Genomic DNA, 17,317 nt, shown 5'->3' with positions numbered 1-17,317 from the left:
CTAAAACTAAATCCTCTGTAGCATAACCTTTTATTGTTTCAATAACTAGAGACGAAGTCAATCTTTGAGAAAATTATTGGATGTAAATTTTTTAAGTTTTGCTTCATTGCAGTTTTGTGGCAAATGGCATGAAAGCTCTATATGCAATAGCTCTGAGTCCACCACTGCATGGATATGAGGCAGAAAGAACATGAAAGGGGAGCACAAACTTAAAAAAATAAAAATAAAAAATTGAAAAAGCTGTAGCATGTATAGCAGTTTCTTTATTGTAACTGAGCACTGCTGATGCTAATCACCTTACAATTACAGGCTCAGTGCTCCGCTATTTCTGGACCTCTGTGGAGATCCTGCTAAAAGAGAAGGATTTCAACATTCATCCAGGGCAAAACAGCTGGACTGCAAGGAATAACGGTGAGTATGGCTTTGAAGAAAGTTTAAGCAAATAATCATAGTCAACATATAGGCAGCAAAATATTATTCACTACTTAATGTTATATACAAAAGATGACCTCTGCTGATAAGGTATAGCTAGTTCTCTTAATCGTGTGTTGTATATTACAGCAAAATAGGGGGATAAGTCACTACTCACCTTAAGTAGATTGCTGAAGAGACAGGCAAATTATGGGAAGGGGCTGATAAAGGTGTGAAAGTCCTTTAAACCACTCTTAAAACTGGTACTGTTTCTTACTACAGTGTCCAACACTGGAAACTTGATGGTGTCCTGCAGAGAATAAATAACCTGATTTTTCTTGAAGGATGTAGCACAAAGAAAACACAGTGATACTGGGAATAATAAATACATTAGCTCATGGCTCATTGTTTCTAGAAAAGGATTGCTTCATACAGCATGGGAAATAAAAACAAAACAGCAAACAAAACTACTTTGGACAGAAAAGAAAGGCATTCAGGGGCATAGGAGTAAAGAATCAAGAATGAAATTGACTTTTTCCATTTGTTACAATGGAGAAGTCAAATGATAACTAACTAACAGATTATTTCTTAAAGGATATAGGAGCTCCTGAAATAGTCTTACTGAGAAAGAGTTTGTGTCTGAACAAAAAATAACCACAGAAGTATGTTAGCCTTGTTCCTTGGTTCCTGTTGGCAGCTTTCTAAAGAGTATTTTGAGCTTTAAGGGTTTCGCTTCTGTGGTAGAACTTCATTAATTTATTGATGTTCTGTGTAGTTCGTTTTAGTCATGACTAAGTGTCTGCCATCATGATATCAAAGTACAGAGCAAGAGTTAGTATGCTGATTGTGCACAAAGTTTCTGTGTAACAATTTGTTTCCTTCATATCTCAGTGGCTGCCCAGAAATGAATCTGAATGTGGTTAGAGCTACGGTTAATCTGATTGCCTTTGAATGTCCCACAGCTGGGTAAGAAACTCTGGTCAGGGACTTTGTCTAATTAATGAATGGTGTTGTGTTCTTTTAGGCTTAGTGAGTCAGGTGAGTTTTCTTTGAATGTGTGTCAGATTCATGTAGAGCACTTCCTACCTTCACACTCATAAAATGAAGTACAGGCAAATCCACAGGGGGAAGGTGATTGTTAGTCTAGAACAGTTGTCATAGGCTACTAAACTCCATCTAAGGTTCCTGCAGTGTGCTGTCCTTGTTCTGGCTGCTATTCTGTGAAGAACCCCAAGTATTTCATGTTACCTTGATCACCTCTGCCTGCTCCCCTATACATGCTGCTACATAGCAGCTATCAAATATAAAGCGTCTCTGTAGGAGAAAAAAGAGGTGGTGATGGTGTATTCTGCTATTTTTTTCCCTTATTACTGCTGACATACTTGTTTCTTATAGAGCTCTCATTCCTCCTTTAAAAATCTCTCTTACATGCTTTGCCCACTTGCTTCTTCTCATGCAAAGCTAGAAGAGAAGTCAGCTGCAGGGATTTCCATGCCTGTGAAAATCCTTATGGTTCCTACTGGTTATTATTTCATTCCCTCCGCATCCATAGGGTCTCTCAGCAGTACTTCTGTATCCATGGGTATTGCTCCACACTGCTGTGAACTAACAAAAGGTAGGGTATCCTAAGATAAATTTTCTGTATGGTAGGTAAGCAACTGAGGTCTAGAGCTACTAAGGTATTTGAGCATCCTGCTTAAATAGTGGGAAGTTAAGTGCCTGAATATGCTGGACCTGGATTGTGGAACTCTTCTGTACAAGTAATGTTAATCAGGCAGATAGCAATTTTATGTCTCTTCTGGCATCTATTATCTGTCAGGATCCTCTGTGCTGTCTTTTGCTCCTTCAGAAGGAGCCCAAGGTAGAACTAGTTATTTGAGAGCGCTTGGCAGCTATTAATATTCCAGTCTGTCAAAGATGGCTAAAGATTGTGTTTGTCAGTGCTTGCAGGCAAGCACACTTGTGATATCTTTATGTGAACAATTTATGGTCATGCTAGACATCAGTGTTTCATGACTCATAAAGAATAGCATACGTATTTTTATTTAGTAGTTTTTTTTTTTTTAACTTCTGACATATTTGTGCTGGTAAGAAAATGCTTTTCTTCATGGTACTAGATTTTGGCAATTGATTTAGATCAATAGGCAGCACTGTATGAGTAGTTAACTGTAGGCTTATGAGAAACATCTTAATTGCAGATTCAAGGGGAGGAGCAGAGGAGTTCATTCTTTAAAAGTTATGACATTAGCATGCCCCTGTCTTCATGTTATTTTCTGTCCTAAACTTGAAGGAAGCCCTTTTCTGTGCTTGTGTTCAGCAGCAATGTTGTTGCAGAGAGACCTGTATGCAAGACAGTGACAATAAACCTGATCCTCTGTAGAAAAGACTTAGGGTTTCATTACAATCCTGAATTGAAGGTCTTAAGTTACTAAGCTCTGTGAACCTGAACTCTTTTTCACTGAGGACTTGCAAGAGAGGAGGCATTTTGCTTTTGCTTTAAATGGGGCAAAATTCAGTGGCTTACGCCTGAACCTCTTAAGTTCTAGCTTGCTCAGTCATAAATTAGCTTATAAATACACAGCGTCTCAACTCCTCTTGTTGAAATAGTCCATATAAATGAAAGAGAGGACTGACTAGCTATCTCTGCTGTTTTTAGATCATTTAAATAGTTTCTAATGTCAGCAATGAACAGTATTTCCAGGTCACTTCACCCATCTATTTCAAACAATTGTGCTGTTGTCATGAGTAGCAACTAATCACTTTATCTCTGGACTGTGTCGTGCTAAAGTCATGCTAAAGAGCCAAAGTCTTTGAGGTTATGGAATAAAAATATATGTTTCAACAAGTATTAACAATTCTAGTTACTAGGCAGCTTGCAGAAGAGTGAGGTGGTATCATAAAATGTATTTTCAATTAAAATCAATTCACATCAGTTAACACTGACTGGCTACCTAATTAACACCTTAGTCATAATTGAGATGACACTTTATGGGCTGTTTCAGAAGAGCTACTGAAACAGTCACTTAAACCCAACCCCTCTCCCCTTCTTTTTCCTAAGAGATTGCGATTGAAGATCTGAGGCATATATATATATTAAAGTTTAGAATAGAAAGAGAATCATTTTGAAATATGTAAGAACCTAAGAGATAAGAATGTTTGGAGAAATGTGCGTTTGACCAATCATGGAGAAATTCTTGGGCAATAAAGGCTGTCTTGAGCCAAGGTCTTAAGTTTGTCATGTTGGGTTTGTTTTTTTTGGCCATGATTGGATTTACCAAAAAAAAATCCTACTTTGCAAGAGTATGTTTTAGCAAACAGTAGATTACATATTGAAACAATGTGTTCTCTAAGGGTATGAATGTTCCTTTATTCCAGGATGGTTATGGTTCATGATCTTCTAGAAACTACTCTGAAAATAATATAGCAAAAAGGCCTACGGTGTTCTGCATTTAAAATGGTGGGATCCTAGCACTATTGTATAAATGCTGACTAATGCTATGACATGATGCCTTTTGCCATGCTGCTGTAAGACAGAGCTGCTAAAGTACTGGTAGTGTCGTCAATCTGCTGCTGATGCACAGTATTAAGCATTGTAAAAGTAGTGCTATGGACAGGGAGAGATGGAGGGTATCTGCTGTCAACAGCTCTTTGTTTTTATGCATCTTTTTGTGTGGTTTCTTTTAAGGGTGTTAATGTAATTGAAACCCTAAGTCTGATTAGTGAAACAGTCATGGTTTTACTGCAGAGACTTGACAGGCATATTTCTGTTTACTAGCACAGATATTGAGTACATAGCAGGAGCCTAGATCAGTAAATGTGTTGTCTGTGATTGTGTTCATTTGAATAAAGATACTCATAGCAGACCAATTTCTCTGCTGAAGGCAAGGAAAAAACTTTCTCTCATGCAAAGGAGGATATGAAGCATAGTCTTCGTATCTGGGTAGTTTTGCCATTTTATAATCTTCTTCCTGGAGCATGTTGTAAATATACTCGGTTGTAACAGGAACTAAAAAGACACAGTTGTTACCAACCTGTCATTGGTTGGGACCATGACAAATGGTCCCTCTTTTTTAAGTGAACTTTTTAAAAGTTTTAACTAAATGTGTGGAGGGCTTTTTTGTGACCAAATGAAGTGACCAAATGTGATATTTGTAACAAACGTAGCAAGCAGATGCTTGACAGAGCCTGGGATGAAGATGTACCAAAACAGAAAACTTGCAGCAAGAAGTCCTTTATTTTTTTTCCCCTTCATAAAGGGATCAATGTAAATTGCTTGTCCAAATGCTTAGCTTTCAGTTGTATTTTGAGGTTCCATTAATGAATTGTGATTAATTCGGGATTATCTATACGTCATCAGTTTTTGCTACTAAATTTTTGCGTGTGTCTAAGGCTGCAGATGTGGTCAAAACCACTTTTAAATGGAAAGACAGGTTATAAACATAGATATAAAAAAAACCCCTGCAAAGTATATTTGTCCCAGTGTACAACTGTTTCCTGTTTCTCTAGTGTTCTTATAATAAGGTGAATAAAGCTGAGGGGAGGGTATAAATCTTGTTTGCATTTCCTTTCAACTTCAGGAGCCATGGAAAAACTAGCAGAGTTCCAATGTCAGTGAATACCTCAGCAACCCCCTACTCCAAGTAAATGGGCTTAATTTGGGGACAAACTTGGACAAAGGTGCCTTTGCAGTAGATGTAGCACTTCGCTTTACTGGCTTTATCATCAAACTACTTCTGTTTGCCGTCTGAATTAGGGAATCGGACAAATCCAATGTCTATTGCAGGATTTGCCTCTTAATGTAAATCCCACTGTAAATTTCAGTTTAATTAAAAATATGAGTTAATTTAAAACTCAGGGAGCTGGCTCTCTTCCCTTGACTAGCCCTGTTCTTCAACTGTAGGTAAAGAGTTCAGTTGTAGTTGAAAACTTTTTTTTATTGTTTCCCAGTAGATGATTCAAATAATAAGAGACATTCTGTTAATTGCTAGTTTTGAACTTCAATTAAATAATTCCTATATTATATATTTAATGTAGAGATAATATGCCTCTTTCAAGCAATGCCAGAGATAATAGCCAATAATATTGCACTCGGTCATGGTGAAAAAGCTGTGTATCTGTTTAGTTAATACAAATGTAACCTGTTTTTTTTTCCCTACATTCTGTTGTAGCTCGTAAAGGGTTTCCAATATGCTATTGATAGCATGAATGAAAAAGTATTATAAGAGGTAACTTTCATCCATAGTCAGCAAGTCTTATTGTGTCTCTCAGTGGATATTTGAACAAACTAGACACTGCCTGTACCAGTGAAGGTAGGTACAGCATAATGTCTACTACCTTTTGGTATTCTGTGTGTATCCTTGAATTTTTCCCCCTTGGCTAGGTAGGACTTTGCTTTTTGTATACACACCCTCTCAGTTCTTTAGGAGGAAAAAATAAATAATCCCTGATTATAATAATCACCAAGACTGGTACTGCTGGCTAGACAGAAAGAATAACTTTCTCTCAAAACTCTTCTCAAACTCTACAGGTTCTGGATGAATTTATTTGTCTTGTGTAGTACTGTTTTTGGAAAAAAATATGAAATTAAATTAAGTAGATTTAATTTGTGTTTGTTCAAAGTAAAAGTTATAGTTACCTGTATACGGATGGCTCTTTGGTGTCCCTAAATCTACTTGACTGTTACTGTTAACAGCATCCCCTAGTTGGAGAATACCCTGTTTTTGATGTAATCTTTCAAGCAAAGCCAGGTATATTTTCTGTTTTGCAGATTTCTGATTCATTCTATGAAATGAGTAGACGAAGTTAATTAGTTTTGTCACTTTGCAGAATCATAAATTATTGCAGAACAAATTTTGTGTTTTTAAAACATGTGAATGCAATGTTCTTGGGCAAATGCCTGTTAGGTAATGCTATGCTAACTTTAATATCTCTTTTTCTAAAGAACACTATGGCTCTTAGAATAGCACTTACCTGGATTAAATAAATCTACTGACTTGTTAATTAAAGCAATTGGTAAAACTATTGTTTCTCTGTTCTCTTACCTAAGCTAGCAGTGGAAAAGATGACTGTAAGGATGGCAGGTCTACCAGAAAATGAGTCAAGATTTCAGCCTGGCGAAGAAACCAATAAGCAGCTGTGGACTAAATTCTTCATATATTCACTGACCTGCATCAGATTACTTCAGTCACCTGCAAGTCAAAGACTTGCATGTGACTTTCTCTGCTTTCCAGATGCTTTCTTGCACAAGAGTGTTACTGAATTCCAGAAAGGAATACTCTAGGAATACTTTTCCTCATGCAAGCTCATCAGTTCATGCCTAAATCTACTTAGAAATTTTCTTTTTAAAGTTATTCAAACAACTAAAATGAAGTTATCTTCAGACAAATCACACTTTCCTTCAGTTCTTCATGCCAACTTCCAATTTAGTATTCTGGTAGAATCTGTGCATTTATTCTAGTATTCCTCTATTGCTCTCTCTAGCAATAAAGAGATAAGGTAAGAAAAAGTATTTTTTTCAACCTCAGAAGACAAGGGTGTTCAGAGTGCAAGCCTGGGACTTCAGAGAGTAGGATTCAGTTTCGTATTCTGCCACAGACTTTGCTATGGCAGACAGTTATGTCATTTAATTCAAGTATTTCAGTTTTAGGCTCCCTCTGTTGAACTGATCTTCCATATCTCACAGGGCTTTTCTGAAGTTAAGTATTTTCAGTGTGTACTCTCTGATGTTAGAGTACAAGATGCCATGTGAGTAACTAAGCCTTGGCTGTGAAGATAATTATCAGCATTTTGGCTACTGAATATTTTCTGGTACCTGGATTCATCAGGTCTGCAACTATGAAAGACCTCCTGAAAAATGTGCGGTAATAACTTCTCTGACTGGGGTCTATGAACTTGATCAGAACATTACAAATGCAGGCTTTCAAATTCTGTACCTCCTCCAGAACTCCTTGCGGTCTCTATTGTGACCCTCCTCCTTCCTTTGTTTCTGCCTTCTGCAAAGCACAGATTTCCATGAAACTAACCTCTCATCTGAAGTTTCCTTGGTTGCTTTTATGAGACACCACACTTCTCAGCAGTGGCCTGTATGTAATGAAGACAGCAGAATTATTATCCTGCTTATCTTCTGTGTGTGCATGGGTTTTTTTTTGGGGGGGGTGGGTGGGGTTGGATGTCTGGTAGAAGCACAAGCGCTACATTCTGGCTTCCAACCTCTGTTTGATCTAATGTGCTGGATGTAGTTTCCTGTCAGTTGGCCTGAGGGGTCATGAAACAGGCTTTGGTACAGTTTCCGTTAGGTTGCAAGGCTAGGTCACAGCTGGATCCATGCTGCCATGGAATGGCCACAAATGGCACCCTGTCTGTGGTGGGCACTTCCTAAAGTTTTGTAAAGTGGAGGCTGATCTTCACAGCAGCAGGTTGGGATTTGAGAAGAACTGCCTGCAGTCATGCACTCAGTGCAACAAAGATAACCTTCCACAACGGATTACAGGGGTCAGCTTGAGCCTGGGATCCGGAGTGGTCTGGAGTCCCCTGCTCCTTCTCTCTTCCTTGGTCCCCCATTCCCCGCTCTCAGTGCTGAGGCGCTGGCTGCTGTAAGAATGGGTTGCCTCCCTGTGTAGGGCAGTCCTAGAACAAAGGAGGAAGGAGACCAACCTGCAACTAAGTGGCAGCAACTTTATTAGGAAAGGAAGGAGCCTATCAGAACTGGGTTCTCATCTAATTTAGCATCTGAAGTATCTAACATCTTACCACAGACAGATCTTGCTGAGATGGCTTCATCTCCTTCTCAGAGGAAGTGATTTGTTCTGAGCTAGGGAAGTGGTTTTTGGCACGCCTTGCAGTACTTCAAGATGAAGGTATTGAAGGTGGTGCTTTGTTATACTATAGTATGTTCTTTAGCTCTCTGAGAGTGGATGACATAAACAATGTGACTGTGTCAGCCTTAAGTAATACTTTTTTTCTTTTTTTTTTCTGCAGGGTGATTTAAGTTTAGGCTTGGCCTGGCAAAATCCCCAAGTTGGCACATTCTCCAGTGTAAAAATAATTTTGCCAACATAAAAGTGTGTGACTGTATCAGCTCTACTTAAGATACTTAAGAAGGTAGCATAATAGTTCATTTCAGGATAAATTGCCTCTCAGTAGAGGGGTTAGACAACAGCTCTTCTGATTTAGTGATATGCACTTATATATAAAAAATATATAAAAATAGGCCACTTGCTATGCTGGCAAAGGCCTTGCATTGTAGATGTGCCCTCCTTTAATATTTGTATTGTTTTCTGAACATCCTTAAATGAGAAAGATTCTCTTCTACTTGAATCTTACATACCTAATTCCAAATAAATCCTGTGGTACCTTTCTGGTGTTGCCAGTTCTGTTTCCTTTCGATAATCTGGCAGAGTTACAGACCTGATAATTTTATATATATATATATATATATATATATATTTTAAACAGTGAATGGATTCAGAGTAATAAAAGGCATTTGCTTAACACCGTATGTGTCCTAAGAGTGCCCTTTCCTATAGGGAAGGTCACAAGTCTGATTCTCCTGTATCCCACACCAGCACCTTGACAATATTTTCACCAAAGTTGTACTTAGTTTGAGAGAGGCCCTGTTGCCTCCTGCAGGAATTCTTCCCACTCTGGACACATCCTGGGATGGAGCTTTTTCATTTATCTTTGGTTTTCAGGTCTTAGGTACCAATGTATTGGGCATAGCCTCGTTTCTTTTTCAAACCTGTTTTCTAAACTAGTATTCTTCCTCCCAGTTGTGTGTTCTGTAGGGGATTTCTCATAGTTCCTGCAGTGGTTCCTAGTCTATTTCATAGGCGTGTGTGTTACTTGGCATTTTTTTCTTTTATGTTATTATGGAGGGTATTTATGGCTGGGTGGAGGTTTCTTCCCTGTGAAATGAAGGTGTGTGCTTTCTGTGCATTATCTCACATAGCTTATTAATTAAATAATCAAAGTTTGACATCTACTAGCTGAAAGAAAATTTACCTTGTCCGCATGACTTATTTCTAACATTAGCTACCCAACATTTTACTTTCCTTTTTCTTGTAGGCTTAAATGCACTTTACTCATGACTTTGGTTATAATCTGTTTACTGATGATCATAGAAAGTGTATTTTGGAATAACATACACTGCATGCTTCTAGTTCTGCTGGATGTGAGTATAGTAAGCTTAGAATTTCCTAGCCTGTTCCTTTAGCACAGGCAAAATCATTTTGTCTTGTTTAGCTGTTTACTTAAGTAATTTGTAATAAATGATTCCTGGAAGTCTTGATAAATATTTAGACAGAATTATTAAAACGAAAATCCAGCCACACTTGACCACCAGGATCGTCGCAATAAATAAGAAATCTAAGCTGCAGGGTAATACACACGACCCATAAGACTTTTGTCAAAACCCAAAGCTTCAAAAGATGAAAAAGTAGGCCCTAGAAGAAGATGTAGGGGCACAGCAGAAGCATTTCCTGAGTAACTGAGTCTGATTCTCTGTGGTAGCAGGTAAGAACCTTCTGAAAGTCATCACAGCTCATTGCAAAACTAATCAAGATGTGCCTGTTCAAGGTACTATAGGCCAAGGGAGAGTTAATGCCAAAGTTCAGCCTTCTGTGTGTGCCTGTCAAAGCTCTACTAAAATCCATCAGTGCTAGAATATGACATAACTTTTAAATGTATTTATCCTTCCAGCATCCCTTTGAGGCTGCAAGTACTGACAGGTTCATCATTTTATTTCCAGATGAGAACTGAGGTGCAATGGGGTTAAGAGATTTGTTATAGGGTGTGCCTGGTTGAGCAGAAGAGGGAGCTGAATTTGGGTTTCCTAGGTCCAGGAATATAGTTCTGGGTGTCCTGATCTGCAGTGATCAGTCACTTTTCTCTTCCTATAGCTCCTAGTCAGAAATTTCATTGCTGTTTAACTTTCCTTCAGGCAAGCAACTATTGTTCCCTCCTGTTTAAAAGATATGTCAAAGAAGGGGAGTGAACTACTATGTCTAAATGAACTAGCCTATTCTGAGAAATATAAATTATACAGGATAAGTTTGCTTCCTGGGTCTCCAGTTGTTTGTTGTCTCCTGTTGTTGCCAAGTGCGAGTATGTGGTGTTTTTCTTGTTTGTTTGTTTGGGGTTTTTTTTGGGTGGGCAGGGAATGGAGCACTGCAGATTTGCAAATTACTTATGTGTTTGCACCATCTAGTGGTGTTTAAAAAAAAAAAAAAGAAAAAAGAACCAAACAAACTGTCCAATCACATAATAATGTATAGGTAGATAGTATATTTAACTTTTTCTTTCAAATTTCTATTGCCTGTATAATTAAAAGCAAGTAGCTATGTTAGGGGGAAACACAAAAGCATCATCTTTTCCCTAAGGAAGTCTGATGTTATGTTCCTTCTTAATGCCTGTTACATCTCTATCGCAGGTGGCATAACTGTTTGTTTTATCTTTGCGTGAAAGACACTCTATTTGCAGAAAAGTTGGCTTTTCAGGGAAGTAAAAGAAAATTATTTTGTTGTAAAACAAAAATAGTTTATGCATGAAATAGTATTCATTCTTATTTCAGATGGTGAGGCATTCTCTTTAAAAGTATGACTTTTAAGAGAAGCTGGGTTAGTGTTCCTGAAAAGCCAGAATATCCACTGACAGAGCAGTGAAAGTGGCATTGTATGTTTTTCTGTGTAAAACTGCTGATGTGCTTTACATCTGCTCTGGAGAGACTCCAGTGGAAAGTCAGCCATGAGCAATAAATACATTGTTTAGCTCCTACCACTTGAGGAATCAACTCAGAAATCATGAGCTTTTACGAAAGAACAAGACTGAATTTCCTTTATTCTTTCTAGTTTTTCAGCCTGTAGGGTGCACTTGTTTCATGTTTTCTAGCTTCTCTCAGGATGCTGGGGAGTGGGAAAGCTTTTCTTTTAAAATGAATGCTAAGAGTCCAGCAGCAGAGACTTTAAGAAAAGCTCTAAAAATAGTGAGACTTATGATAAAATTGTAAGGGCAAGAAATGTTGTCTCCAAGAGAGGAGTGGGGAGGAATCTCAATTTGTGTGCATTTGTTACTTGCCTTCTCTAGTTAGATGACTTCTTTCAGGGTGCTGCTTTTTTCATTGCTGAAGCAATTCTAAAAACTATTCCCAAGCCAACTCTTTGGCTGAATGCTGTTAGATGGTTTATAACCATAACAATAATTTGCTATTTGCATTTTATTATTGCAGATTTATGATGTAATTCAGTTTATTTATTTACTGCATGGCTTTGTTTTAGTAGCTAGACTGATGCTGTTTCCATGCTTAATTTTCTTGATAAAATGTCATGGGTGCTAATCTCTGTTGGTGATAATAAACTGGGGGATGCTTCAAAAATATCCACATGCAAGGACTACAGTAGCATTGAAATTAATGATCATACTGGTTTGTCTCCTTTGTTATAACCTCTTTTTAAAAGTCAGTTATAGGTATTATAGTATTTGTGTGTAGAGAATGCTGGCTCTGGACCTTGCAAAAGGTTCCACTTATGTGCGTCTCTCTACACTTTCATTTGTTTCACTAAAGTACAAAAACTTTATGATCATTGACAGGTGTAATGCAAATAAAATGCAATTACTTTTCACTTGCAGGGAAGGAGAGCATAGAGGTGCTCAGAACTCTGTAAAGCAATATAAAAGAAGATATGGAAACAAATTGGGCCAGCAGCATGTTGATTTGGGGATTTATTCCACCCAGGGACCTTAGATATGTAAGGCTGAGGACTGAGCCAAGCCCTTTTTACTCAAGAGTTGTAATGTTTTGTTATGACACTTTTTATTTCAGGTTGACAGCCTAGCATATGTAAATCTAAAAGTCATACCTTATAAAGGAAATACTCTTGAAAGAGAGTAAATGGTTGTTTCAAAGGTTATGATACTGGGTATTCAAGCAATAATATATGGTTGACCTTGCCATTATTGCCAGGGGTTTAGCAACAACAAAAAGAAAACTTATCTGGCTGCAATGCATGGAAACTTCCGCTCCAGATCAAAAACTGGCTAGTCATAATTTTTAGAATAGAAAAAATCATATCCAGATTTCAGTTTTGAAGAGTGATTTGTGGGATGTCAGCTAGAAAGTGTTTTTTTTTATATTTACCTTTGTCCATTTTGATACATGACCTCTCATATTCTTACCTCACTGTACAACACTAGAAAGATGGTTCCCATGGCTATTTTATGGTCTATGCTCCTTCCCTCCGCTGTTTGTTTGTTTGTTTTGTTTTTTAACTTGGCACGGCTTTCATTTCATGCCTTCATTTTGGTTGATGTTTACATCTACTCTTGTTGTCTTGGTAGTGGCTGTATGTAGAACGCTATCATTTGTCTTAATGTTTGCCATGTAGATTCTGGCACTGAACTGTGAGACTTAAATAATATGATTTTCCTGTTTGCCGTATTTCAAATTTTCCTAGCAACTGATGTAGCTTTGCTATAATTTGTAATGCAGTGGCATGTTAGTGGTAAGGTTTTCAAGGAAATGTAAGCCTTTTTCTGTAGGGCCATCTTTGTATTAGATGAGTCTGAGTTTCTCAGTGTCTTCCTATCATCACAGTCTTTCCTACACACCAAAATTACAGTCTTGCTCTTTTAGGTGTTGCAGAACTGATTGGTTAGAGTTGTTTTCCTTTCCTATGTGTACATGAGAGCGAGACACAAGCAAGGAAAAAACGGTCTAGCCAGTCACATTTTAAATCTCAAAAAGCAATCCACAAATATAGTGTCACAATTATATTCAGACTTCTTGAATTATGATTAATTTATATAACCAGCTGATGAAATATTGTCCATGATTAACCTTTTCATTCCCTCTTGGTACTAGTTTTGAATTTGATGTGTTACTTATTTGAGTCTTTAAGCAGATAAAAATTCTGTTTCAGTTTGGAAAATTTCTAGCTGTTGTACTTCTGCATCAGTTCCTGGAAACAAGACAGTACCGCTCTAGTAACAATGGACATCATACTAGAAAAGTTCAGCTCTGAACACAAGTGATGAAATGTATCATAAAAATCTTCACAGTGCTTCTTTTTACCTTTCTTTGGATGAATTGGAATGGTCCTCTCTCTGCTATTTCATAGCTTTGTTTGTTTGTTTGTTTTCTTCTTCCCCTCTCCGTATTAGCTGGTCAAGAAGTCAAATAACATTAACTAAATATGCTAGCTGTCTAGTGGCATTAGTATTCCTGAAATAGCATGATGATCTATTTTGAGTAGACTCCCAGTTATAGAAATGATTTGATGAAGTAACGCAAATTGGACATTCAGTTTCCCAAGGGTTTCGAGGGAGGAAGCAAAGGAGTTGGGAATACAGATACTCCTGAACTCAGTGGAAATTGTGAGAAGTGAGAAATTCCAGTGAGAACTGGGCAGCAAAATTCAGTTTTCATTTAGTTCTCTGGAATTCAGCCAACCCTAACAGTAAAACTGTTATTGAATGGAGGAATGAAACAACCTGAGATTTAAAAGTATGGTTTTGCTCCCAGAAATACCAGTTTCTACATCTAGTTTTCTTGTGCTTTATATCTGTCATTTTCAGAGTCAAATGTTTGCTTCTACAGCTTCTAGTAATAATGGCAACACCATCTGTTTATTCAAATGATGTTTTCTCATAGGTGAAACGTGGTGGTTAAATATAGCTTGACAGTCACCTGACATTTTCAGTGTTTGTTATTTTTTTCACTGCAGTGTATTGAAAAACAAGACTTTAATTTGATTGTTTGTTGTCAGAAACTAATTATATTGTATGAAACTTTTTGCAAAACCAAATCCTATGTTCTATGAAGAAATTATATTCTTATCTCCTAACTTCACTGATAATCTAGTTACTGTAGATAACTGTGATATAGACCTTTCAGGGGGTTTGCAGTAGGGAGTACACAGTATTCATAAATGCCAAAGTGCCTAGAACAGCTAGGTTTAGTTTGCTTTCAGAAAACACATACCATACACTAGTATATCATGTACCCAGTTTTCCCCTATCACACTTACATGAGTGAATGAGAAGAGAACTGGGTTCATATTACAATTGTAGTTACACATTCATAGGTCGCAGTAAGTCTGCAAATCTCAAAGAACGTCAACCAGCATGAGAGGAGCTTTCAGATCCCAGCATCTCCCAAACTGTAACTGTCTGAAGTGTACAGTACTTGGTTCAGCACTATTAGTCCTGAAAGAAATGCACTTTCTAGGAATTTTCAAGGTTACTTAAGTACCCAAACCCAGACTAAGTCAGAGGCAGCTGCAGAGGTTTGATTAGACTTTCTCTGAAGTGCTGAGCACTTGAATCAGGATGTTAAATTTCAGCATGTACTGAGCTCTCTGGAGGTGTGTTAGACTGCATTGTATCACCATTTGTATAGCAGAAATGTCTTTTCTCTGTCCAAGATGAGTCTAAGTCTCTACCAGAACACATGACAAGATAAAGCTGGACTGACCTTTAAATGACTTGCTTTAACCATAAGAATGGAAAAAAAAGAAGACTAGTATGGCTTTCTTTAAGTTTTCTGAGCAAATAACAATAATTGTAAATGACAGAGCAGCCTTAATTGTGACCACATGTAAGCGTGGTCATTCTGTTTAGGCAGGAAACTCAAAAACCACAGTGTCAAGCACTCAGAGGTCTTAGATTTGAATGTCTGTTTAATGTACTACTTTAAAGAGGAAATAGCTTTCTCCATTTTATTTCTGCAGACTTCAGTGTAATAGGGAAGGTTGCAGGAGGAGAGAGGAAACAGAATACTTCCTTCATCTTAGACCTTGCTACTGTTTGGCAAGTGGAGTGGTATTACTGAGAGCTGTTCCTGACCATATGTTGCTTTTGTTTAAGATCTAGAGAACTTATAAATTGTTAAAGCCTTCTATCACAACCGTACAATACTGCTAGTGACAGTCAATGCAGACTTTCCCGACTTGTCTTACTTAGTCTTAAGTACATGAGAGAAGGTAAAGGAACAGTTTCAGGTTCTCAACATGAAAGGAAAGGAGATTAAAATGAAATAAGAGATGTGAGTCATCAAACTGGCATGCACCACTGGATTTAGCCCTCAGTTGTAGTAGGGCTTTCTGTAGGAAAACCTGTGGTATTTTTAGCTATTGCTGTCAGCGGCTGTCAGAAAAGTTGACTTGAGCAAAATGAGATAAAAAGATTATAATACAACAGGAAAATTTTAAAAAGCAACACATCTGCTTAACTAATTGCTGCCTACCTGTATATTTGTTAACTGCTGTTATAAAATTCAATTTTTCTCTGCTTCAGATTCCCGTTTTGAAGTTTTAAGATGCAGAACAAAGGAGCTGTTCTCCAGGCACTTCCTAATATTTTGTTTCAAATTTTGTATCTTTTATTTATGCCTCTGACTTAAAATAGTGTGATATAATTTTAGGTGTCTAAGAAGTTCTGGTGGGAGAAATGACTGTATAGTGTTTATACAAAAAGCTTAAGAACTATGGCTGAGACTCATGCAGTTATGATTAGATGGGCTCCCTTTGATCATGTTTTTAAAAAAACAAAACAAAACTGTCCATTTATGAACAACCCTGTAATGGAAACTATTAGAGCTAGAGCTGTCTGGGAGAAGTCAAGACAGGGAATAGTGTGTGTGTGTGGAGAAATTTTTCTGTAAATCTTTTCTTTTTGATTGTCAAATGGCATTTTGATTGGTTCTTTTGTTAAATGTTGAAATAACTGTTTCTAAAACTTCTGCTCATTTTTCACTGTTTTGGAATACTTAAGTCTATCATGGATGGCAAATTGATGTAAAGTTCAGATGGCACTTTAGCTTGTCTTTGCAAGCTGTAATGCAAAACTTTAACATATAATAAGGAAAATACCATTTTAGTAACTTCATTTGGTTAAAGATCTGCCTTTCATCTACTTTAATGCAGTTGCCCTAGCCAATTCCAGTGTTCTCTTGCAGAACATATGCTTAAGAAACTGGCATAGTATCCGTTAAACGTCTCTACAGTAAATTTCTTAAAGCTTTTTTTTTCTTTAGGATAAAGTAGGATTATTCTATGCTTAGAAAATAAAAATCAAGGTAACAGAGGTCCACCTTTGTTTTCTAAGGAAGGCAGAATAGGTGTTTGTTTACTTCATCAAGTGCTGCGCATGTGAGGCAGAGCGGAAGGTCTACTGAAATACTCACAAATGTTTCCAGAGGCCCAAAGAAAAGCTTTTGGCTGGGAAGGACTTTCAGGGCCTCAAATGCAGCATATATATCAACTGTTAGGGTCCTCGGTCATGTCATACCTACACTGGCTGTAATCTTCTGTTTCAACAAAATGCAGCAATGATAAACCTTCATTGGGAAAATAATCGCAAGCTATATACCTTTTAAAATTTTATGTTCGGTTCCAGTAGCTCTTCAGTTTCTTATCTGCTATTACCTACTTCCCCCATAATGTTTCCAGCTGAAACATCCTTAGAGTAGAGATGACACAGCAATCCTCCCCACAGATGAATATGCAGTTATTGGCTTATTATGGAACAGCATGTGCCTGAAGCAACACAAACTGTCAGAACACCTTTCTACTTTCTACTCTTCTTTCTTCTGCTTCAGGGAAGTCCTTAATCCTGGCAGACAGATATAACTGATCGCCCATGTTCAAAGCTCTAGTGGCTTCCGTTGGTGAGCATGAAATATCTGACCTTTCATCTTGGACAAAGCCAACTTGTGTACCTATTGGCCTATGTGAACTTCCCTCTGTTTGTTAAGTATCTTTTCTTCTTTTCCTCAGCTGCAATGTTATTGGCTGCCTAACAACTACTGCTTTCCACTTAAGAAATGTTTGCATATGGTACTACGAACGTATGGTTAGGTATGATGTGATGGCCCCCATCCAGTTGTCTGTATATAAATAATTTTTTTCCTAAACTT

At 37.5% G+C, this 17,317-nt stretch overlaps 1 long non-coding RNA gene across 1 annotated transcript in view; it reads left to right on the top strand.

The window, feature by feature from the left end:
• Positions 1-325: 325 nt before the first annotated feature.
• Positions 326-17,317, top strand: part of LOC112962841 — a 48,086-nt gene continuing 31,094 nt past the window's right edge. Inside the window, exons 1-2 of the long non-coding RNA XR_003252422.1 lie at positions 326-411; positions 1,303-1,377. This is a non-coding gene — a long non-coding RNA (uncharacterized LOC112962841). The remainder of the gene's footprint in view (positions 412-1,302; positions 1,378-17,317) is intronic.

The sequence above is a fragment of the Apteryx rowi genome, unplaced genomic scaffold, assembly GCF_003343035.1.
Source record: "Apteryx rowi isolate R43461 unplaced genomic scaffold, aptRow1 scaffold_156, whole genome shotgun sequence".
Lineage (NCBI taxonomy): Eukaryota > Metazoa > Chordata > Aves > Apterygiformes > Apterygidae > Apteryx > Apteryx rowi.
This window is presented reverse-complemented; position numbering and strand designations above follow the sequence as displayed.